Raw genomic sequence first — 24,981 nt, 5'->3', positions numbered from 1 at the left:
CCCCATTGTCTGTGACTGTTTAGAGGAAGCTGGGCCATGAGATGGAGGAATACGGAATGGGATAGGTGTCCTCGGATTTGCTCTAATGCTTGACTTAGGAAAACGTCCTCTGGCCCGATGTGCAGGTGTGGGTCTGGGTGGCTAGAGTACAAGATGCTAACTGGGAAAAGCTGTTGGCTGTAACTTTTTTCTTCAGGCTACAAAGGTTTATCAGGCACCAGTTTTGTACCAGGCACCGGAGATGCAACTGTGAGCATGACAGACAGGGGCTCTGTCTTCATGATGCTTATGATATTTAGAAAAAGGCAATAAGCAAGTAGATACATGAATAAAAGTAAGTCCAAATGTGCTATGAAAGAAATAAAGAATAGGATATCACATAATGGAGGAGATTCTTTAAAGTAGATGATTTGGAAAGATGTATCTGATAAGGTGATGTTTAAGCTGATGAGAAAGATTTAACTACTTGGAGAACTGATGAGAAACATTCCAGACATAGGAAAGAAGAAACAAAAAGGAACAGAATAAGGAAATATTTGGGGGAACTGTGTAGGAACTGTCAAAAGACCATGTTACTGGAACATAGTTTGCATGGGTGAATGGGAGAGAATGGCATGAGGTGAATTTGGAGAGACAGGCAGAGAGGAGATTACACTGGACATTATGGGTCTTGGTAAGTGTGGAAGCCAGCATCCCAGATGGCCCCCAATGGTACTCGTCTATGGTCCTTTCACACATTGTACTAGGGGTGGTCTGTGTGGCCAGCAGAATATGACAGAAGTAATGGCATATGACATCTGAGACTAGGTTATGAACAATACATGAGTTCTTTCTTTTTTAATTCTCTCTTTCTTGGATCACCTGCTCTGGGAGAGACCAGCTGCCACCTTGTGAACAATCTTATGAAGAGGCTCACGTGGTAAGAAAATGTAGCTTCCTGTCAACAGCCGCATGAATAAGCATGGAAGTGGTCTTCCAGTCCCAGTCAAGCCATCAGATCACTGCAGCTCCAGCCAACAGCTTAACTGAAACCTCATTAGGTTACCCTGTGCGGGAACCACTGAGCAAACCACTTCCAGATTCCTGACCCTTAGAAACTGTAAGATAATAAATTGTTGCTTTAAGCTGCTAGATTTGAGGACATTTGCTGTGTAGCAATAGTATGTAACATAGTAAAGAATTTGATTTTATCTAAATACAATGCCTTTTTCGAACTAAGGGAAAGAGGAAGGGTCTTGGTAACCATCAGCGGCTTGAAGGTTAACCAGTTAACCTCTTGAGATTGCTGTTCAGTGACTGTTTGCTGGACTCCTTCCCTGTAGACAATGATGTAGTCAGCCTCCTTGTGTTTAGGGCTCAAGTATCAACAGCATGAGAAAGTCGTTCTATTTGCAGTTGCCTTGAAAACAAAGACAGAGCTACATTTAGAACTTTAATAAAATAGTGTTCCTCTCTTCAGTTACAAACTGGGAAAAGGGACACTTGGTGTATTGATGTCTACTCTAACTCAATCCAATAAACGTTTGTAGAGTAACCTTGAGGAACAGCTCTGCGTTCAGCATTGCGAGGAAAGGACTATGACCAGACTAACAGTTGTTCCTGTCCTGTAGCTGCTCACAATCTAGGGTGGAAATAGACCATTTTAGACTCTGTGCAAATTTGTGGTACCTCTCTTCTCTTGGCCAGAAAGCCCTTGATTCCTACCAATGACAAGGAGACTAAGATTGCAGAACACCAAAAGACAAAGACTGGTTTAAGGGTTTTCCTTCCCTTTGTTTCCCAACAAATGTAAGTACTATTTGTATAATTTCCTGACCAGTACAGAAACTGGGACTTCTTCCGTCTAAAGAGTAATGGGTCCAGGAGTTGCTAAGGCTTTCCTGCTGTTAAGTTGGGTGCTTATGGGGTTAGTCTGAAGCTTGTAACCAAGTCCATGTAGAGGTACCTGGTGACTTATCTAAGACCAGAGATGCTCTTACTCCCTTTACTGCTTCACTCAAGACACAGAAACTTTGCATTTATCCTGACATCCAGTCACTATCTTGTATTATCATCTTTAGGACATTGAGCAACAAGCTTTTCTCTACTTTTCCAAGCCCATAGAAAGCAAACAATCACAGTTTAAAAACAAAGAATCTTGAGCATCTACACATATCTCTGCTGCAGACACTCTATCTCTTAATGATATACAGAGGCCTCTGCACATCTTCCTTCAGAAAAATGGACAATAGAAATTGTCTTTTAATTCTTCCTGATCTCCAGAAGAAGCAAAAATCTGTACCTGGAAGTGACAGGGAGGCTGATGGTAGGAATTTTTTCCCAAGGGCCTCCTAAAACACAAACACACTCAGAACAAACAATATTATAAGATAAAATCTGATAGGTGTCCCCTTGGAGGTACATATTTCAAGGTGCCTTTGAGATTTGGGGACCTTGTTTTGAAATTCTGAGCAGTCTTAATAGGCAGGTCCATCATCTCAGTGAAGAAGGAGGTCAGCTGGGTGCACCAAGGCGGAACTGATTAGCTAAATTGCCGGTGGCCGCAGAATGATCCAGCAACAGCCTGATGCCAGGGAGATGGAAACAGCTGTACCCAAGCTGCATGGAAATCTGTCTCTAGTTACATCCACCCAATAAAAGGCTGGTTATTTACCATTGGAGAAGGGGTCATAATGGCACTTACATCTTTCATCCTTCAAAATAATTTCACTAGTTTTTTTTTTCTTTGGCACATAGTTTTGAGGTGCCAAATATTGAGAGAGCACATGTCCTGTTTCTTGCCTGGCAACAATGTGAACTCATCTAGCGGTTGTGAATGCTAAGGGGGTGTGTCCTTCTTGAAAAAGAAAGCCAGTCTGCTCACCAGAGCATTGCCGTATCTGTGTCGTTGTCCCAAGAATATGAAGCAGCCAAAGTTCTTCATTTATCTGATGGCAGGCAGCCCAGGCTAACTGTATGTTTCTGAGTTAGTCCTAGTGATTGCAACTGGATACAGATTTTCACAGTTCCATTGTTGATAATGTGCTACTCCGTTAGCACTGGGAGTGACATTAACAAGTCAATAAAGACCCCATAAAGTGCTTTATATACCAATGTCAGTTAGGCGTAGCAGGACGCTGGTAATCATTAGGCAGGTTGTGTCTGCTGAATGGTGTTCATTTTCAGTCTTGTCAGTGTTATGTTCCTAAACAGAAGTGTTACCATGACACATGGGGATTGTACTGTGTTCTGAAGTCTCAGTCTTAGGCCAACGAACTGCCTGGCTGTAATGTGAAAAATGACATTTAGTGGTTTCTGTATAACATAGTGGTTACTCTGATTAGCCTTGGGACCAGACAGACTGTTTTTTATATGATGTGAGCATGCGTTCTTTAACCTTTCTGAGTCTTGGTTTCTGTCATGTACCAAGCGGGGATAATAGTACAAATAATGTAACAGGGGGATGACTTTTCACCATTCCTGATTCTAAGGGAGATATACTCCTGGCTTTGATAATATAGGCAAAATGCTTAGAATGTCTAGTACATATGTTAGATATTCAATAAGTGATTGTTATCATTATGGAAAGAAAGTCAGACCCCTTGTTTACTATTAGGGAAATTGAAGGCTAGTTGATGTCTCTGGTTACTGTGTGAATTCATTGTGAGGACAGGGTTAAATGTCCTGGTTCTTGATTTCCAGTCTGATGTGGTTTTCATAACCTTTATCTGAGGGTTTATACTGAAACAATCTGTGTAGGAGGCATCTTCACAGATTTTATGCTAAAATAAATAGAACAAATTTCTCCTTTTTCTCTCAAAATAAGCACTTTGCACAGGTCAACCCACTCACTCTCCATCCTTTCCATCTTATTTTTTCAGCCCACATGGGCCCACTCTTCATTCTTACTCCTCCTGAGACTGAAGACTTGTCAGCAAGCATCTGCTGCTCTCAAATGCTCTAGTTTTCCTTCATTAGGGAAGAAGCCCAAGAAGCATAATTAAAAGAAGCACAGGAACAAAACACAAAATGTAGCTCTTTGTTTTTCAGTTTTCTGCTTGCTTTGTTTTAACCTCATTAAATATACTAGTAAGGCTGAGAAATAGGCAACTAGGTTCCAGTTCCCTTGCCAGTTTGGATCAGTTGGCAGTGACCTTCTGGAGTGTTGTCTTCTGAAGGCTTCTGATGGTGTGTTTAGGTTTGACAGTGAAAAATTATAGTGGTCAGTTTAAAAATGACTCCTATGAATGAGTGAAACAGAGGGGATGTTTTCTATCCATTCTTAAGATTTCGGGTTAATGGCAATGATAGAAAATCTTTTCGAACAGGAGTCATTGTTGACCCATCTTGATTCATCCCAACGTATATTCAGTGCTTTACATTTTGTTTCTCACACTTACTTATTTATTCAGTAAATATTTGTTGAGTACCGACAGCATTTTAGAAACCTGGCTGTTCAAGCAGGAAAGTGGGTTCCACTGACAATACACAAGATGTACCACATTCTGTAGCTTATCATCCACTAGTTCTATATCTTTCTCTTCCTTTCATTGCTGTTGTCTCTGTTCAGGCCCTCATTATCATGACAGGGACTGTTATCTCACAGTTTTCTAGGGAAAGGGGAAACCATGTCTTTCTACCAACTGCACGCTGTCCAAGGTCCTAAAACACACTTACAAGTTCTCCCAAGAGTGGGATGACACAATGGTGAGAGAAAAGAGAGAGAGAAACAAGAGACAAAAGGTAGAATCAAATAGATAAGTACCATAACTGAGAGATTACTGGGAGAAAAAAAAACCCTATAGTTTTTTGAAGAGAGTTTTCAATGAAGCACAGATACCAAGAAAGACAAATTTTCTCTCTCTTAAAATTTGGCATGTGGGCACATGCCCTTTTTGTCTTTCTTTGGAAGCTGTAACAGCTTATGACTGCTACTATCTCTTAAATGAGGTCCTATCCATCATCTTGCCTCATTCATTCCATCCATCCATCCCGTGTTTCTAGAGCAATTTTTCTAAAATATGCCTCTTCAGTTCCGTTACTCCTCTGCTTAAAATCCTTTGATGGCTCACATGACTTACAGTAGAAGTTCTTTGTAAGGACCTATTGGTGCATTAGGGTAATTTGTGAAGTGTGAACTGAATGTCTGCTACTAATTGAGTTAAAGTATCAAAGATCAAAGTAGTGATTTACTTTTTCTAATAGGAATTTTACAATTTTGAACTCCAATATTCTTTCCTGAATGCAACAGAAAGAGATGAGACTGTGTGTAATCTTTTTCTGTGTCATGGGGTCCATTATGTGGTAACCTCCAGCAGTGATTGTGATGATGTTACACAAATTCTGGGATTGTCCATGGATATGTATCCAAAGATGGTTTATTTCATCATCAATTGTCATAGATTTTACAGTAGAAAATTCTCTGTCTCATTGAATAAATTCCAAATTCCATAAAGACTATATAAGGATTTTCCTGATAATTTTATCTCTGTAGACAAATCTTCAAGAGTACCACTCCCCCCCATCTATTTATTCAATCTGCTTTCTCTTTCTGAAACATTTTCACCCCTTCCAATCAATTTGGTAAACTCCTCAAATATTTTAAGATCACAATTCATTTCAAGCCTTCCTTCATCTATGAAGTCTGCTTTGATACTCCCTCCCCACCTCCAGTAGAATTGAGTGCTTATACAATTGCACAAAAAGGGGAAGAATGAGGTCTTTTCTTTGTGCATCTTTCTCTTTTCATTTCTCCTTCATTCCATCAGGTCCCAGGAGGAAGTCTCTGTTGCATGAGTCAGGGCAGTTCAGGGTCTGCTATGGAAAGAAGCAACTCCAGCATCTCAGGGACTGCAATGACAAAAGTTTACTTATTGCTCATGCTCCGTGTCTGTTGTGGATTGGCTGGGGTCTCTTTCTATACCAGCATTCAGAGACTCAGGATGAGTAAGCAGCCACCATCTTAAAATAACTGGTTACTGTGCCAGAGAGAAAAGAGAGGACTTCTTTAAGCCGTTAAATCCCAATGTTATTTGTATTCCTGATCTATTAATTATAGATTCCATGATTCCATCCAAACACAAAAAATGCTAGGAAGGACAAGACTACCTTGTGCATGTAGGGCAGAGAAACATAAATATTTGGCAAATAGCACTAATTATGACCATATATGTCCCAAATAAAACCAATCATGGTTATCCCGTCATGTTTTGAGGGGATATTTACATGATATTGAGAGAAGACCTCTGAAGGTGACTTCAAAACTTGAGTTACTTGTCTGAGAAGTGCTGGAATGGCAGCTTTATCTACCTGATCATGCTGTGTTGCTTCAAGCACAAAGTCCATTCTCCTTATAATGGCAATAGTAGCAACAGCTCTGAACCAGAAGAGATGCCTACCTTGGAGCTGGGTGACCAAACTGTGAAAAAGGGAAAGAGAGCAACAAATTTTCCCTAGGTATATTTACATGACGTATCTGGTTGCAACTAACATGTCCTTAGCAAGGAGGAGGGAGGAGAGGTGATTGGATAGATAACCAACAGTGACTCTCATACGTTATCCCTTCAACTCCTGCCGCTCACTTCTGGGGTTGCAAGGGTCTAGGAGCACCACAGAGCATATCATATTTTCAGTTCCATGGAGAGCCATGTCACCTTGAAACTAATAGACAGCCAGATATTTTTCCAGCAACAATTGGTTTATTGGTGATTATCAGAGAATCGTAATTTGGGGTCTGCAACCATGGCTAGTCATGTGCAAGAACCACCCCCACCCCCCAACCAATGGCCAGGGAAAAGGACTGCTTTTATAGAGGGGAAAAGGAAATTGGGAGGGCACTAGTAAACAAGCAGTCTGTGGCTTTTCACTGGCTGTGTCCTTGCCAGGAAAGAAAAGGCATCTTCCTTTTTCCTGTTGGGCTTTGCTGTTGCAGGGTATGAGGGCTCACCCTTCTGGTCGCTGAACTCTATTTAATTAAGGTTTCTGTTTACTAAATTTTTACAGCTCTGATAAGCTTGGCATAGCTGACACTGCTTTGTGAACTGTTGCTTTGGGAACTTCTTATATAACATCTACCTATAGTCCAACAACCCGATGAGCTAGGCATTATTTTCCAGATGGGGATACAGAAGACCAGAGATGATAAATAGCTTACTTAAGGTCACAGAGCTAAAATGTGTTGGAACTAAATTTAATGCCAGCCTGCCTTGTGACTCTGGAACTCTTGCTCTTTTCTTCATTTCTGCAGATTCTTACATGAAACAACGGGAATTATGTCAACGTCTTTTAATGTTAAACTTATTTTTAATCTGTACCCACTATTATAGGAGGGTTCTTTAAGTTTGTCTTCTGCTATGTAAACCACATTTTTTTGTTTGTTTTAAACATTTCTCTATCTATAGTTTTGAGAGAAGGTATCAAGGGTTTATCTTTTTACACAGTCCTGTTCTGACAACATGAGGGCATTTTGCAGTGACAGTGTGCTTTAATTCAGAAAAATGGATGGCACAGTGCTTATCCTGCAGGAGGAGATTTATACTTATTTCCTCCTCTCTGTTAACAGGATTTATTCATATGCCCCGAACAACACACGCCAAAGGCTGCATTTTTTCCTCCCCACCCATCCTCCAAAAGAGCCATTAATATTTAATAAATAATCATTGTTATGACTTGAAATGTTTGCTATAACCAGATCAAACAAGGTAATCAGTTTTTATTTCTTAAAGCAATAAAAGGCAGTTAGCTTATTGTGTCTCTTTCAGAGAGTTTAGGTGAGGGTTTCAGGGTTTCAGCCACAATGATGTCACCGTGTTATGAATATTAGTGGAATAGACTGAAATTAACATTTGATGACTTCTTCATTGATACCCTGACATTTTTTTCATAGACAGACCCTAATAAAGCAGTCAGTTAGAGCTATTAGACATATTTTAGGAGAATTTTTTTGATGCATATCTTCACTTAGATTATGAAATTTAAATCATTGCTGCTATCAGTGTGAATACTAATGATATAGCCTGCCAGATGGAAACCTTTCATAAATTTTCACTTTTCTCATGCAGTCAGTTGTAAATCTTAAGTAAATGACTTCTAGGGTGAACTATGTTGATGTCAGCTTTAATGCCTTATGTCCACACTGATTTCAATGTCATAAGTACCTGGAAGGCAGGCAATTCTTAATTAAATGTCATTTTCTTTTTTCATTATTGAACTAGAGCGGAGATCAGACTCTCCCAGCACTGTCTATGGCTTCCTGGAGAATCGCTCAGCTCTAGCTTTGTCACAAGTGGGTTTTTTGGAGCTATTTTAAATGCTTTGGTGTCATGCAGTTTCTCCTCTCTTAACTAGAACTGTCTCCCTCAATGTGTCTTTCATATAGTAAAACACCCTTTCCTTAGCCCTTTGTTCTTCATTTTGACAAAACACATTCTGTAGATTCCTGCCACATTTTAACTATTTTTTTTCCTTCAGAAATTGATGTTTTAGTTCTCTTCAGGAGTGCTAATCTCCATTCAAGAACTGCACTGCATAAAACTTCCCTTTTCCCTATGGGAATATATCAGTTTTCAGACCCAATCTTCCAAAGGACTTTTCTTACCAATTACAAGGAGCCTCTCTTTAACTTGTGGTTACTTATCACTTATATTTCTTGTGGAATTTTTCCCCTTTATTTGCTTTCTCAAACAGAGCCAAACTTTGAGAGGTATTATCCTTTTTTTTCATTTAAACTAAACAAGAGACAAAACAAAATTAAATTAAATGAAAGATTGTTCAAACGATCTTATCTTTGGAAACCCAAAGGAAAAAGATGATAAAAAAAAACAAAAACTCAACAAAAATACTTCGGTCAGTCAATAAATATTCCCGGTAGAAATCTTAGAAATCCTATAGGTAAGACAACTTTGTACAGTTATTGAGTTATTTTCTCACCAGTTGTTTATTTATTGATTTGTTTTGCCATTAAACCTATGAATCTGGTGATAAATGTGCTTTCTTTGTTGTTCCAATGTAATGCACTGAGCTCTCCTTGAAGCTTCATTAAAATTATATCTAAAGCACTGATTATAAGAAAATGATTAATAGTACAATAACATGGAGCCACTGCTCTGTGGAGCTGTTTGGGGTTGTGGGCTTTTCTATCAGCTTCATCATCTGTTTTGTTCTCTGCTTCCATCCATCCAGGGAAGCAAATGCCCGTCATCTTTTTTTTTTTCTTCCACCAAGCGACCAGAACCATCCTTCTGTAGAAACAAAGGCACCAGCAAAACATTCTAAACCATTAAAATAATTTTCTGACATGGTTTCAATAATTAGTGTATTTCAGTTTCAACAACTGTAATTAAACCTGACCTTTAAGCTAATTATGTCTTGACATTTATGATTTTAACTGGCTTTCCCTGTGGGGATGGTGTGTGATATTCTGGTTCCAATGAATAGTTTGTAGTATTTACCTGTTGTCAGAGGGTCTCTGTTGTGGCTTGGAGGGGACCACCTCACTCAGCTTCCTGTCACTGGAGACATAATAGTGCCACTCTGTAAGAGTATTATCTGTCACAGTATCAGGCTGGGATTGAATTTTTGTAAGAATGTTTTGATATAATTACAGGAACAGTAAAATCTTTGCTGGAAATTTTCAAAGAACAGGCCAAAAATTAGCTCAGAGTTTGAGTGCTGATGAAGCGGGCTTTCTTGGGGCAGGTGAGTAGGGTGAAGCTTCCTAACTGCCAAGAGAGAAAAGCTGTGTCGGAGAATCAGGGAGGGAGGAGAAACCAAGATGGCAGGCTGGGTCTTTCTGGCTCTCCTTAAGCTTGAGTAGTGGTGGAGTTTTACTGTGTTTTTATTGTCTCCTAGGCTACTTCCAACTCAGCTTCTTCCTTCTTGATAATAATAACAGAGCTCACATTTGCCAAGCACTTACTATGTGCCAGGTAGTGTGTACAGCGCTTTACATATATTTTCTTAATGTTTTAACAGCCCTATGAGGTAGGGGAAACTCTGGCATCTAGCACTGTCCATCCATAGTCTTTTGCTTTTCTTCAAGTGTTAAAAGCCAATACTTCGTGAAGTCTTTCCTCAGTTAAATGCCAATATTGGGTGAAACCAGATAATATTTCAAAGTATTAATGTCTATGCTTCTTTTATCCCAACTTTCTTTTGATGATCACCCCCACTTCCCCACCTCACCCTGTTAATCAGAGGAATCCACATTGCTTTTAGGAACTGTAAGAAACAATCAAGTTTGCTTTTCTGAACTTGAAAGGAAAGTGGGTCCTAAGAAAGCAGGACCATAACCAGAAAACTGGACAGAGGTTAGAGTAAGACCTAGAAAGTCAGGCTGCCCCTCTCCCCACCTCACTAAAGGCAGGTGCATGCATGAAAGAGAACAGGGCGGCTGGGTGACCTTAGTGGAGGGGAAGTGGGAGGAAGATGAGTTAATGGGGGAAGGTGGTGAAGACCAGGTGGAGAAGTGGTACAAAGTAAATAATAGGAAGAGCCAAGCAGAGCACCAGGGAGTGCCCGGGAAACCCAGCCATCACAGGCAGACCGTTTGCTGCCAATGGAGAGTGTGGTTGGCCTTCCATATCCATGGGTTCTGCATCTGCAGATTCAATCAACCTTGGATCAAAGATATTCAGGAAAAAAAACCCAGAAAGTTCAAAAAAACAATAACTTGAATTCACTGTATGCTGGCAACTATTTACATATCATTTACATTTTATTTACAATTATTTACATAACATTTACATTGTATTAGGTATTATAAATAATCTGGAGTTGATTTAAAATGTATGGGAGGATGTGAGTCGGGTATATGCAAATACTATGCCATTTGATATAAGGGACTTAAGCATCTGCAGATACATTTTGGTGTCCACAGGGTGTCTTAGAACCAATCCCTGACAGATGCTGTGTAATGTTCATTTTCAGATAGGCAGAGAAGCCATGTTGGTGGGGCTATTAATCTCATTGCCCTTCGTGAGATGTGGACTTTTCATAAACAGTTCCCTGCAGGTAGCTCATGGATTGTCCAGAAGGAAGACACCTGTTATAAGGCCATCTAACTGCTCTGGGGGGACATTCACCTTTTACTGTGGCCCAGGGCATACATAAGGGTTCCAAAATCTAGCATAGAGGTCATTATGCCCAGAGAAGCAGAGATATTGTGGAAAAAAAGTCCAAGCTTCATGCTTGGATAGGATAAAGATGGTGAGGGAACCCTCTCCTACTATATGAGTTGAGATTTAAATTCTCACTGAGTATTTATTTTTAACTGAATAATTTTGGCCAACAATAGCAACAAAAAGCAATTTTTCTTCAAGACGCAACCAACAGATCTCCCAAACTTACTTTGATTAGACTATGTGTTTCTTTCTCTTTGCATAAAATGAAGATGAATCTGCTTTCTGGGCAGCACCAAGAAAGCACCAGAGTAAAATGCATGATTCACCATCACATGGTGTGAAGGAACAGGTTAGACCCATTGTGTCCATGGAGCAGTGAGAGTGGACTCGGGGAGTAGGATCAATAAGCAAAAGGGGAGCAGGCAGATATGATGTGGTTGAAAAAATAGGATGTAAATTTTGCCAAAGCTACTCTCCAATTTCAGAGTTGTTTTGTAGTTTTTCTTTAGCATCATGTTCTTGAAGATATGGAGCCTCTGTTTGGACTGTAATACACCAAGTGTACTCTAGGTTACTAACCAAGTAACTTAGGTTACTAACTTGCTTGGTAACTAAGTTGCTAGAACATTGCATGAAGAGGTCTCACTTTGGGTAGATTTCACATAAGGTCATTTAGCTTCATTTTACTCATTTCATCTACATTGGAGGGAACTGATGGAGGGTTGGTGACTCTAAACTACTGGTAGTGAGAAAGGGGGAGGACAGTGATTAGAAGAATATTAAAGAGCTTAAATCAATTGCTACTGGAATTTGAGATCAGCCTTGGGCATTGTCTTAGCCCAGGGGTTGCTGGTGATGTCAAGCATCATTTACTGTTTGCCTACGTCCCTAGAGTGAGAGCTATGAAGTCAAGGTCGATTGTTAGTTTTGTTTTGTTTTTTCATTTGCAATGCCTGAAGCTAGTTATAAATGCTTCTGGTTGAGTAAGTCCAGCTTTGGGAAAATATTTGCCCTTTCATGAAATGGTCATCCACATGTGGCCTCTCACTCCACTGTTCTAAACACCATCTCTCTATTCCAGAACCTGAGAGGAGTCAGCTTTATGAGACTGGAGGCTGTAAAGACTTCCAGAACGTTGACTTCTTGGTGTTTGAGAATCTCCTGTTTCCACCAGCATGTGGACAAGACAGTGTCAGCCAGCTGATAACTTCCAGGTACACCTACAGTGACAGAGGACCCTGGACCACCCTTGCTGTTGGCTTCCAAAGGAACTAGGTGGATGGACTGGTGGTTAATTTGTTCTCCTTCTGGGGAAGCCTCTATAGAAATGGGTCTGCTACGCAACAGCACCTCAAAGGAGACAAAGAGACAAATCCAATCAGCACAAATGTGTTTTTATGAGTCAGATGTCTGACCTGATCCCTGTAGCTCTGACCCCTGGTGGATTTATTATCTGGGTCTTATAGTCCCTTGGTGTCTGGAAGACTATCGTCTGTTAATGTGTGGTGGATAAGACAGCTAGCCAGATTGCCATTCCTGACATGTTAGTGGCCTGTAACTCTGCCAAGAAGGCTCAGAAAGCCATAAATCTGATGTGAATTTATAGTGGCAGACTGAGGGGTAGTCAATGACAAGATGTCTCCATTACTTAGTAACAGGGGATCACTAACATATCCAGACCCAGAGCGGATCTATCATGAGTTAAACAGCATCCAGTTTAAATTGCTCTTAACCCAGGCCAGCTCTAAATATTCACCATGTGTTTATTCACCTCTGTGGCTCCAACTCTTTCCTGACCCACATCTTTACATTTCTGTGCTTGCAGTTCATTCTTTATCAGTGATGATCTTTCCCGAGCTGTTTGATTTGTCTGTGCAGTGGCACATGCTATTTGGATAAACTGCTATTTATTTCCTCTCTGGCTTTTTGCACATGGAGCTTGGTGACACATTTCACAGGAGGTCACCTGTGATGAAGACAAAGGTCAGTGGAAAGCTGTTCACACAGAGAGGTTTGGCCTCGAGAAGGAGTCTGTCTGAACCTCACCGCTCGACCTGTCCATTGACTGTGTTTGTTAATTGGGTCTTCAGTGCAAAGCAAAAAAACAAAGTTCAGCATTGCTAACTATTTGTTTAGCCACAACATGAAAATCAATCTACCGATGACCAGAAGGGCATAGCAAACAACATCCCTATGGAGTTGAATGTTTTTGGCCGTGACATTCAACAGATGTGGTCTGAGAGCGCCCACAACCCGTGTGCAGATGTGGTTCACATAATTAATGCGATGGTTGCTTCTCGCATGAAGATTTTCTTTACGACAGGTAAGGCTGGTGGGAGATGGATAGAAAGCAACTGAGTCTGAGGTTAGTAAAAATAAGTGACCTGCGAAGGTTGTTTGAATCCAATTGAAATGATGGTGTGCATTCTGATGTCATGCAATGTATTCTTTCCTTTAATCAGTGAGATGGAAAGAATTTTACAGCTGGTGATGGAAAATAAACGATGCAAACACAATGCAAATGCAAAATAAACAATTTATTTCTCTGAATAAATTGCTCCATTAGACTCTGAGGATATAGCTTGTCTCGCTGGAGAGAAACAACATCAGATGGACCTAGTGGATTTTGGGTCCCTAAGTTTCCCTCGTAGTTCTCCTGATGTTAGCATCTGAGAGAAATAAAACAATTAATCTCATCTAAAAATCGCATGGAAAGTAGGAATGTTTTTATCATACAAAAAATGAAAAAATTAAGCCTTTGACTTTTCTCAAGTTAGTACTGTCAGATCCCGAGGAAATTAAAAACGCTTATGTTTGAATTTAAAAATCTGATTAAAGAAATATCTTGGAAATTAGCCCCCTAACACTGGACCTGCTCAGGTAAAATTTATTAGAAAGATCCTGAGTGGCAGGCATCTCTATTTTTTCCCCCCTATTTAAGGTTGAAAGCTCTTTCTCAGAATGCTTGATGCTAAACTAAGTACAAAACGGGAAAATATATTTTAATCAGGGTGAAGTATTTTCAAGATGTGTAACAGTAAATTATCTTGGATCTATCCAGGAAGACATTTTTCTTAATAACAGCACCTCTTTCCCCTGCTGTAACTTTTGAAATTTTTCCCCTGTCAATCCCATTTCACCTGCTTTCTTTTTAACAAAGGAAGGAAAGAAGAGAGAAAGTAAAGAAGGAATAAATCGACTGTAATGTGGCAGATGACTTTCTTTCTGCTTGTAATTGTGTAAAGTAACAATATGATGCAGTAAAACTTGGCAGATTTTATTTGGTTTATTAGCTCTGACTGCATCTCAAGCCGTCTCACCGCTCCAATTTTAGACAACACATGACATCATAATTGCTTCTGGCACTTTACAGTAATAGATACTGGTGACAGTTGTATGAGTGTCCCTCCTTCACTTTATGGGTACTTTTTTGGAAAATAGCAACCTCTTATTTGCAGAGCATGCACATTTTGACTAAAGTAGATTTCCACTATGTTGCCTGCAAAGAAAGCCTACCTCATTTATGTATGAAGGTAGCTTTCTCCAATCCACCAAATAAATTCTCAGAGTTTCCCATCACACCTACCAGCTTATTTAGTGCAGTACACCTGTCCAGGGTCCTGAACAACTAGCAACAAACAGCCGAGATGAGGGCAGCAATTAATCTATCCTCAGAAAAATCCAGATTCCTAAAGTGACAGCTTGGACCACTTTGTAGTAGTACTGAAGTAGTATTTAGATTCTCAAAATATATGGAGAGATTTACTTTCCCTCTGAATGGGTGATCTCTGTTATGTCCTGGAGATCCAGCTAAGGAAGCAGTGGCAAGGAGATGGCTAAATGAAGTCACCAAAGCAATATATATATATAAAATATAGTCAGTTTGCAATGTTGCATCAATTTCTGGTGCACAGCATAATGCTTCAGTCATACATGAACATATATATATTTGTTTTCATATTCTTTTCCACCATATGTTACAAGATATCGAATAAAGTTTTCTGCACTATACATCATGGACTTGTTGTTTATCTATTCTATTATATATATATATATATATATATATATATCAGCTAGTATCTGCAAATCTCTAACTCATAATTTATCCCCTCCCTTATCCCTCCCCACCTGGTAACCACAAGTTTTTTTCTGTATGTCTGAGAATCTGTTTCTATTTTGCAAATAAGTTTGTTTGTCTTTTTTTTAGATTCCACCTATAAGTGATATAATTTGGTATTTTTATTTCTCTCTCTAACTTATTTCACTTAGAATGACAATTTCCAGGTCCATCCATATTGCTGCAAATGGCATTATTTTATTATTTTTATGGCTGCATAATATTCCATTGTATAAATATACCACAACTTCTTTATCCAATCATCTGTTGATGGACATTTACAATGGTTCCATGTCTTGACTATTGTAAATAGTGCTACTATGAACATTGGGGTGCATGTATTTTTTGAATTAAGGTTTCCTTTGGATATCTGCTTAGGAGTGGGATTGCTGGATTATGTGGTAAGCCTATTTTTAGTCTTTTAAGGAATCTCCATACTGTTTTCCATAATGGCTGCACAAAACTGCATTCCTACCAACAGTGTAGGAGGGTTCATTTTTCCCTACACCCTCTCCCATCAATGCAATTTGAGTTTACAATTGATTCACCAAGCACTGGACGATAAGGATATCTTCATAAGTATATGAAGCTGAAGCAGGCTTTGAGTGCCACACAGTATATTAGCGTTGTTAAATTGTGATGCATTCCAAACAGTGCCTGGCTGGAATATTTATTATGTTCCTTAACTTTGCTGACTAAACAGAATAGATTTATCCACAAAGGGAAGGAGCTCTCCTTTTAAGAGCCGATGTGTCCAGAAAGGCTTCATAAAGACGTTCATTGTTAGAGCTGGCAGGGTTGGTGAAGATCATTTAAACCCCTCCTTAACAAGTTGGGGGAAAGAACCAGAGATGGTGAGTGACTTGTCCCAGGTCACATAGCTATTATGTAGTGGTGCTGAGACGGGTTTTCTCGTCTTCTGATTTCCAGAGAATCATTATTCTCATTGACGCAAACACCCTCATAGCTGGGGAACAGACTATGAACCTATAAACAATTTCTGCTACCCTGCGAAGTCATGTAGAGATAATGGCCCTGAGATGCATTATATACATTCTCTTGGACACCCCTTAGCACTGGCCTTTGGGAAGACTAGCTCAAGTTCCTCCAGCCCTCCTGCTGCCTGAGCCACAGCTGGAATGCTGCCACCTAGCTTTCTCTCTGCCTCATAAAAGTGCATTTATGACTTCTTCCTTCAAGACCCTCCCCTTGCTTGTGGCTATAAATGGTGTGGGCATAAATAGTTACATATTACAATATGAGGCCAGAGCCAATTGGAAGTAAACTCCCTATTGGGTCTCCAGAACCCTATAAATCTCTTTTATGGTTCTTAACATTTTCCACTTTGAATTATCACCTTATACTACTCTTTACTATATCACAAATGTCCAAGATTGGTATTATTACCTTAATTTTATAGGTGAGAAAGAATTAAAGAGACTTAACCAAGATAAATAAAAACTAACTAACCAACTAACTGGTTGACTGATCAGTGTTGAAACAAAGATATCTAGTTGCTATCTAGTCTTATTTCCATCCCCACATTATGACATCTTTCTACAATGCCTTACACACAGACAAGATTAATACGCTTGTTTCCTCATTATCTCTGGGTGACACGAATGCAATGATTTTCTTAAATGACTCTCTCCCTCTGGGCTCACCTCTCCTCTGCTCATTCCTTACAGAGCTCCAGTTCTAATTCATGAATCTAATTGTGACACTCTCCACCATTGTGGAGCCCATTTTTCAATGGTCAGAATCTTAAACTATTTGGAAGTCATGCCGTACCCTTCATGAACTGGCCACTGCTTGCTTTTATAGAGTTATCTATTGCCAGTCTTTCCTTCTCACTCTGTGCTCTAGCATTATTGACCAGTTGTCACTTGTCCCACATGCTCTTTCATACTTTGTCTTTGCAGGTGCTGTTCCCCAGAATGTCCACCTTGTTTGACAAAGTTGTACCTATATAAATAACATTGTGAAACATGTAACCAATTCTTCTATTATTAATGTCCACGTTCTTTTCATAGTGTCAAAGTCTCATTTTAAAAGTACCTTCTAGGTCCTTTTTGTTTATCTCTTTTATATAAAGTAATGTGTATTTATTAACCCTAAACTCCTAATCTATCCCTCCCCACTGCCTTTTCTCCTCTGGTAACCACAGTTTGTTTTCTATGTCCATGATTCTATTCTGGACTTTCACTTTAGGCCAGTGAGATATCATACATGCTTACTAGAATGGTTAAATTTAAAAAGACTGCCTATATGAAGTGTTGGTGAAGATACAGAAAAAATGGAACTGTCATACATTGCTGGTGGGAAAGCAAAGTGGTATATTTCCTTTTATATTTTCTTTAAAGGTTAAGCATATATCTACCATTTGACCCAGCCCTTACCTTCCTTGGTATTTACCAAAGAGAAACAAAAGTATATGTCCATTTAAAGACTTGTACACCAAAGTTCATAACAGCTTTATTTGTTATAGCCCCAAACTGAGAACAACCCAAATGTCCATAACAGGTATATTGACTTGGATTCCTGCTATTTCCCCATTCTCTGAGCTCTTTTATGGATGTGCCTATGACCCAGCTTCAACTATATGAATAAGGTCAATGATCAAAAAGATGGCAGAACCAAAAGACAGAAAGAGTCTGGGTCTCCAAATGATGGAGATCAACTGCTCATTTCAGGAATCTTATGTCAGAAAGCCAAACACTTTCACTTTGTTCAAACCACAGTGTTTCTGGGTCTTTTTGTTACAAGAGCTTAGTCTTTACTCCTAAGTCATTCTGAGAAATATAAGAAAATTGAGTGATTTCAGGGGAGAGAGATCTTTTCCTGATGCAGTGATCAGGGCATGCCTCATGGTGAAGGTGACATTTAGGTTCAACAATTTTTAGTGGGTTAAGAAAAGGAAACTTCAATGGAAGGCTGAGTTAAGCAAAAGTATAAGACTAGGAAAGCATCAATTAACCATAGAGTTGCATGCACATGTAGAGCTCGAGACATGTGTCCTCTTCTCCCTCCCACCATGTAAGATGTAGAGTTCTCTAATTTTAGAAATGTCTTTTTTTTTTTAGGTGTAGTCTAAAGATGTTTAATAACCTCTAGGATTGGCAATATAGTTAAATTATTTTTAGACTTTTTGGTGAAATTTGCCATTATAATTAATCTTCTTGATGGTACTACTCATAATCTGTGAACTATCATTGCAGTGAAATGAGGATAATTGAGATAATTGGCTGTATGACTCAGCTTCAAGTTTCTGGATGGCCTGGATAATCTGGGTTGTTTAGATTTGGTGCATTAATCCTCCGAACATCTCTCCATCATCTACTCCTAGCCATTTTTGTGGGTCAACAAGTACACTTCACAGTCGTCTTTAAAGAGATTTTCTTTGTTACAGGCTGAATTGTTTTCCCTAACCAAATTCATATGTTGAAGTCCTAAACCCCAGTACCTCAGAGGATGACTGTATTTTAAGACTGGGTGTTTAAGGAGTGGATTAAGTTAAAATGAGATCATCAGGTGGTCCCTAATCCAGTTTGACTGTTGTCCTTATAAGAAGAGGAAATTTGGATGCAGAAAGAGACACTAGGGCTGCGTATGCACAGGAGAAAAACCATGTGAGAACAGAAAGAACGAATCTGAATATTAGGTCTGTTTCTTTTACTTTAACCTTTGTATTCTATTGCTTGTTAGTCAATAAAGGGATGATGCCTCTAAGCTTAAATTATGCATAATGACCCATCTCTAGGAACCTTGCCTCCCAGGTAATGAGCATTAATCTGAAATACCTTTGTTTAGTCACAGGAATCATCCTGACCAGACCCACTTATGAATGGCTGCAGGAGGGTAAGAAATGAACATCTACCATCTGAAGTCTGGCCAGAACCAGGACTTTACGCCTTCCCTTTTTAATATAAAAATGAGCCTGAATTCAAATTCAGAGAAGATGGTTTTCTAGGACACTAGTCCACCATCTTCTCAGTCTGCTGGCTTTCTGAATAAAGTCACTATTCTTTGCCCCAACAAGCCATCCCTTGATTTATTGGCCTGTCGTGCGGTGAGCAGTACGAGGTTGGGCTCAGTAACAGATGGAGGCCATCTGGAAGCCAAGGAGGGAGGCCTCAGATGAAACCAAACCTTCTGACTCTTTGATTTTGGACTTCCTAGGCTCCAAAACTGTGAAAGAAAAAATTTCTGACGTTTAAGCCATCCAGTGTGTGGTATTTTGTTATGGCAGCCTGAGTAAACCAGTATACCATCCTCTTAGCCTCTTTTCCAAACATAAACCTTGAGATTCTCTTACCTTAGAGCTCATTACCATGACAGTTTGCTCTGTTGTTTAGAAGGTGCTTGTTCTACATAAGCTCTCAGTCTACTTTAGGTAACTGTAAGGTGGACTTCAGACTGATATCCTCATCTTCACTTTATAGTTGAGGGAAACTGAAGTCCAGGAAAGGTGTTGGCTTATTTGCTTGGAGTTTTACCAATAGATCATTATGGATCCAGGAATCAAGCCCAGGTCTCCTGATTCTAACTCTGGTGCTTTAAGAGATCAGTCCTCCTCTCCTGATCATAATTTGTTCCTATGAGGCTTGGCTGGCAATGTCTCCAGTGCAATATGGAGAGGTGTGTTGGTTTTTGAGCCGTATTGCATGGGACTAAATCCTGGTGTGTCATGTCCTAGCTATGTGACCTTAGGTAAGTTAGGTAGAAGTTAGTTAACCACTTTGTGCCTCAGTTTCCTTATTTATGAAATGGAGGAGAAGAGTGATGCCAACCTCAGAATATTTGGGGAAGATTCGCTGATACAGTATATGTAACATGCTTACCATGTGTCAGCTCCAATCATCATTAGTCTCATTTTCTGCTTTCTTCTGAAAAATCTAAGTCCTGAAAATTCAAAGCTAAAACTGCTCAACTTTTAAACTGCAAATTCCAAATGAGGACCCACTAGGGAATTTCTGATTCACTAAATTCCAATGCTTCCTCATGAAAAGGGAGCTTCTAGCACAGAGACATCAATATCTGTAAAGATGTTTGTTATTCGAAACCCAATGACAAAAAGCCCTAAATTGACTAAAATGTTTTTCTTTTTTTTTTTTACTTTGTTTCTAGGAGAAAGAAACAAATCAGGAGAGAGAGTTGATAATTATTCATACAGTTAATATTTAGCAGCATCTACTTTGTGTAACATATTCTGCTGGGTGCTATGAGGGGCACAAAGATAAATTAGATGCTTGGTCTGTCCTCAAGCTGTTTACAGTTTAACAGCTAAGAAAGGACATAAGTTTAAAGGGAAGCAAGGGTTATGAGAGCGATGGGAGGGCTATAAGTATTTTTCCAAATTGCTGGAAATCTGGAACTTAGGTGTAAAAAAATTTTTTTTAATCAAGGCAGATCACAGGCTCAGTGGATTTTGGGTTCTGTCTCCTACTGTCTGTACAACGAAACTAATGTTAAGAACATGACCCCTGAGAGCCAGCAAGAGCCTCACTTATTATAGCAAGATACACTTATGATTGACTGGACTGATGTAGGAAAGGTTTATGAGCAAACAACTAAAACAAGATATTTGTATTCCTGCACCACCCAGAATCACATCACTAGGGTATTCTGCTCCCATTAGTTATGAGCCTCCCTGACTTCACCTAGAGGCCAAAAATACACTTCTTTAGTGGCTTCAAAACTTCTGTGTTTTTGGAAATTTTCACAGGGAACTTGTAAAAGCTCTTAATACTTGACTAGGCAGACTGGCAAAAACAGAGTAAAAGAGAAGTGATAAATAACAAAGACAGTTATCTTTTAATTCCTATAATAATTGTAGTAAGTGGAAGCAATACTATCAGCCCATTTTATAGGTTAAGAAATTGAGGCACAGAAAAACCAAGCACCATGCACTAAGTCACATGACTAACAAGTATCAGAGCCAGGATTCTAGCTAATTCCAGCAGTATGCAGAGAAAATATACCTAACCTGCTTTATATTCCTAAAAATAGTGAAAAAATGAGCAAAGCAAATGAAGAGGCAATTCACAGGTGAGAAAATGTAATGGACAGTGAAGATATGAAAGGATATGCAGCCTTTCTAGTAATCAGAGAAATAAAAAAAATACCAATGTTAGCCTTGAGGGTCATACAACATCTGTAGTGATCGTTCAACTCTGTTGTTAAACCAGGAAAGCAGCCAGAAAAAATATACAAAAAAAATGAATGTGGCTGGGTTCCAACGAAACTTTATTCACAGAAACAGGTGGCAGGCCAGATTTGGCCAGTGGGTTATAGCCTGCTGACCTGTTCATTATGATAGTCTATGAAACATGATATAAATACAAAAAGGAGCAGATAAGGGACATGAAGGAATATCCCAGAAATAATATTAAGGAAAACACCCCACAAGTTTCAAGGTAACACATCTGGTAGAACTTGATTGTTGTAAAGAACTGTAGAGTAATATGCACATGACAGGTGTATGCTGAAACGTGTATCTCAACATACATGTTAAAATATAGTTATATGGCCGTGTTAATCTATAGGTTGAGTGCACTGGAGCAAATGTGGGCTGTGGAGACAGACTGGGTTTTGACCTTGCTTCTATTAACTGTGTGACCTTGGGCAAGTTACTTGCCCTTGCTGAGATAAGTTTCTTTACCTGGAAAAGGTAGATAATAATATACCTCCTCCTGTTGTTATGAGGGATTGGTAGACAGTATGAGTGCCTGCACGGGGCCAGCATGTGGTCGGCATCCACACAGAGCAGTTGTACTGCAGCTGACCTACATGCCCTCCTGGTCCCATTGGTTCTTTGGTTGCTCACGTGCTCTTCCCTGTGGCTGTTAACATTCTCCTGTTTGGTTCCACTAGTAGCAAGCTTCTCTTTCCCCTGCAGTTGTCTGCCACACTCTTCTTTTCCTGCCTCTGCACATTCTCTGCTTTCAGCACTGGCTGCTCCTGTCCCACCTGAGTCTCTCTCTAGTTACTACTACATCTCTTATAGAGGCTGACATCGTCGGTATATATTTCCTGCTGCCCAAGAATTTGGAACAAGCATCACCAGCCTCATAAAGCATCCTTCAGTGATGACCCTGAAATCCTGTGACTCTAGGCAGAATCTGGGTACCTTGATGCTCCTTTCTGTAGGGTGAACATCTGCCACACACAATCTCCAACCCCCACATCCCTTCATATAATTTTTGGCCTCATTTTTTTCCTTCCAAGAGTGTTTATCCTGATGTCCAAGGATCTAACCATCTTTCCTAAATTCTCTTCCCATTTCTCCCTAAAATTCTACAAAGGGAACTCTTAGTAACCTGTCTTAATAAGTTAGAATTTGAGGGAGCGTATCTATCAATAGCACTTCCCCGCCTGAACTGAAGTCAGACCTTTGCTATGCGCTGCACTTACAATTTTTTTTGGAAATGTGATTGTGGGGCGAGGTTGGGGAAGCAAACTTTGAAAATGAATGTATTCTTTTTCTTCCAATTTTTAGTGTTTTTGCTGGTGGCAACAGACTTTGCAATCAATTAGAAATGACTGGGGTTTAAGGTTCAGGAAAATGTCTCCAGATAAGAGTCACAAAATACCGATTCCTTCTGCTATCTCAGCTGCCTCGGGTGGCCTTTCCTGCATGTGAGATTAGTTGTAAAATTCACGTGTGCCTGACTTCATGAACATTTACCTCTCCTACCCAGTTCATCAGAAAACAGAAGGTTAAAACTTGTACTTAAACCTTCCAACCACTCTGAAGAAGTCTGGCTTTTCTTTTGTTGAACAGGAGGCTTCCCCAAGGGGGAATGATGATACTTGAACCCACAGGAACACACGTCTAGAGATCACAGAACAGACTGCACAGGAGTGTGACATTGAAAATTCATGCTGTGCCCCAGGAAAAAGCCAGCCTAAGGACCAAAGTCCTAAACAGGTTTTGTTCAGTACTCATCCATCTGAACAACTCTTTGTTTTTTCTCAACTTTTCACCCCCATTCTTCCTCATTGGAAGAGTTTGGTCTTGGAATTCAGATGGGTTGGTTGACTTATTTTGTATGTGAGTTGGGAGAATTACGTAACCTTCCTGAGCTTTAGTTTACTTCTTTGCAAAGTGGAATAGCCATAACTACATCAAAAGGAAAGTATAGACATTTATTGAGTTCTGACATGTACTGTGTATTTCATATGGTAGTGGACTTCTGTCATCTTGGGTGATACATGGTACCCATTCCTCTTCCCTCTGATGGAAAACTAGATATCCAATGGGAGATTTTCCTCTCCCCAAGCACTCGTACTTTTGGTGTGAGTGTAGATCCAGGGATCTCCTTCTTTAACCTTGGAGTTGATGGTCCCTTTTGTCAGATCTTTCTTTGCTTTACCCAATATATCTGAAGGGAAGTCACATAATCCAAATATGGTTAATCAGAACTTCTGGTTTGAGGATCTTAAATATTGAGCAAAGTGGCAGGAAGATATTGCTAGAATTCATTCCCAAGAGGGGCAGCTTCCTGCTGTGAATGAATTCCTGGGAGTTGCCAGACTCCCAGCCAGCTGGTGAAAGCTTGGTTCTTTAACTTTGTCATTAATCTTTTTACTTCCTTCATTTTTTTCTCCAAACTTTTCTTCAAGTCTTTTTTCATTTGTTTGCAGCAAAAAAAAAAAATATCCTTAATTTTATACACAAGCCTTATTTTATTTGATTCTGACAATAATCCTATGAGGTAGGATTGTCCCTATGAGGAGACTGGGTTCCAGAATGTCAGGTAATTTATCCATGTGACGGAGTAGGAGGAGAAGCTGGAAGATTAAATAAAGGAACAAAAGGTTAAGTAAGATAGAAGCATTTGAAGGCACTTTGCACAATCCTCAGCCCATAGTATGCACTTATCAACATTAACTTCAAAAGGAATTCTGAATCTTTGTATTCAGTGAAAAGTGACTACCTACTATGAGGGAAAAAAAGTAACCTACACAGTATGAAAATGAAAAATAAAGTGGTGATTCGGTGGTTTCTAATTTTACATGAATATTATTCATTTCTCAAATCTTGGGCTTTTTGAGGGCATGTTCTTGCTCTGGAATCTCATTGCATTTCTAGAGAATAACAGAAAATTTGAGTACTCAGGCTACATTGAACAAGGACTATTAGAAACAAGCAACAAGGTTTGGATGCAAATCCTTTTCTTGTGGCTAGTGTGGTCCAGGCTTTGAAATGGCCACTGCCACAGTTTGAAGATCCCGCTGACACCTTTGTTCTGCAATCAGCAAGAACAATCCCCAAGCTCTCCCAGTCATCCCCAGAAAAGCATAAACCAACAGCAGCCAGGAAAACATTTCTAAGCTAATTACCCAACAGAAATTTCACAATATAGCAGTGACTGCTACTCACCAGGTGTTTGAAACTGGTGGAAATCTAACGGCATGGCAACCATTTCAGTAAACCCTGTGATTAACTGTGTCTGGACTTTCTTCTGTTTTTCTCAAGAGGTCAGTTTGATTTATTTTCAGGCATATGTTTGTTGAGGCAGCTTCAATTTTTGATTCATTTATTGCATATGCTTGGTGCTCTACCGATACACAATAAAACTCCAGAAACTTGAGTGTTGATTGTGCAAGGAAATATCTTTTAATGGGATAGATTCCAAGGGGAAAGTCCAACAGTGTCTGCTTTTTCTTTCCTTCTTTAGGTGTTTGCTACTTTTCTTTGTTTTCTTTCTTTTCCCCCTTCCTTCCTCTTTCTTTCTTTCCTTCCTTCCTTCCAATCCAAAG

General features: G+C 39.5%; 1 long non-coding RNA gene across 1 annotated transcript; it reads left to right on the top strand.

The window, feature by feature from the left end:
• The first annotated feature begins 12,259 nt into the window (after positions 1-12,259).
• LOC140700505 (uncharacterized) lies at positions 12,260-19,164 on the top strand. The gene is made up of 2 exons (XR_012078913.1): positions 12,260-12,313; positions 19,027-19,164. It is a non-coding gene; the product is annotated as an uncharacterized lncRNA (long non-coding RNA).
• The last annotated feature ends 5,817 nt before the right edge of the window (positions 19,165-24,981 follow it).

This window comes from Vicugna pacos, chromosome 2, assembly GCF_048564905.1.
Source record: "Vicugna pacos chromosome 2, VicPac4, whole genome shotgun sequence".
In the NCBI taxonomy this organism is placed as follows: domain Eukaryota; kingdom Metazoa; phylum Chordata; class Mammalia; order Artiodactyla; family Camelidae; genus Vicugna; species Vicugna pacos.
This window is presented reverse-complemented; position numbering and strand designations above follow the sequence as displayed.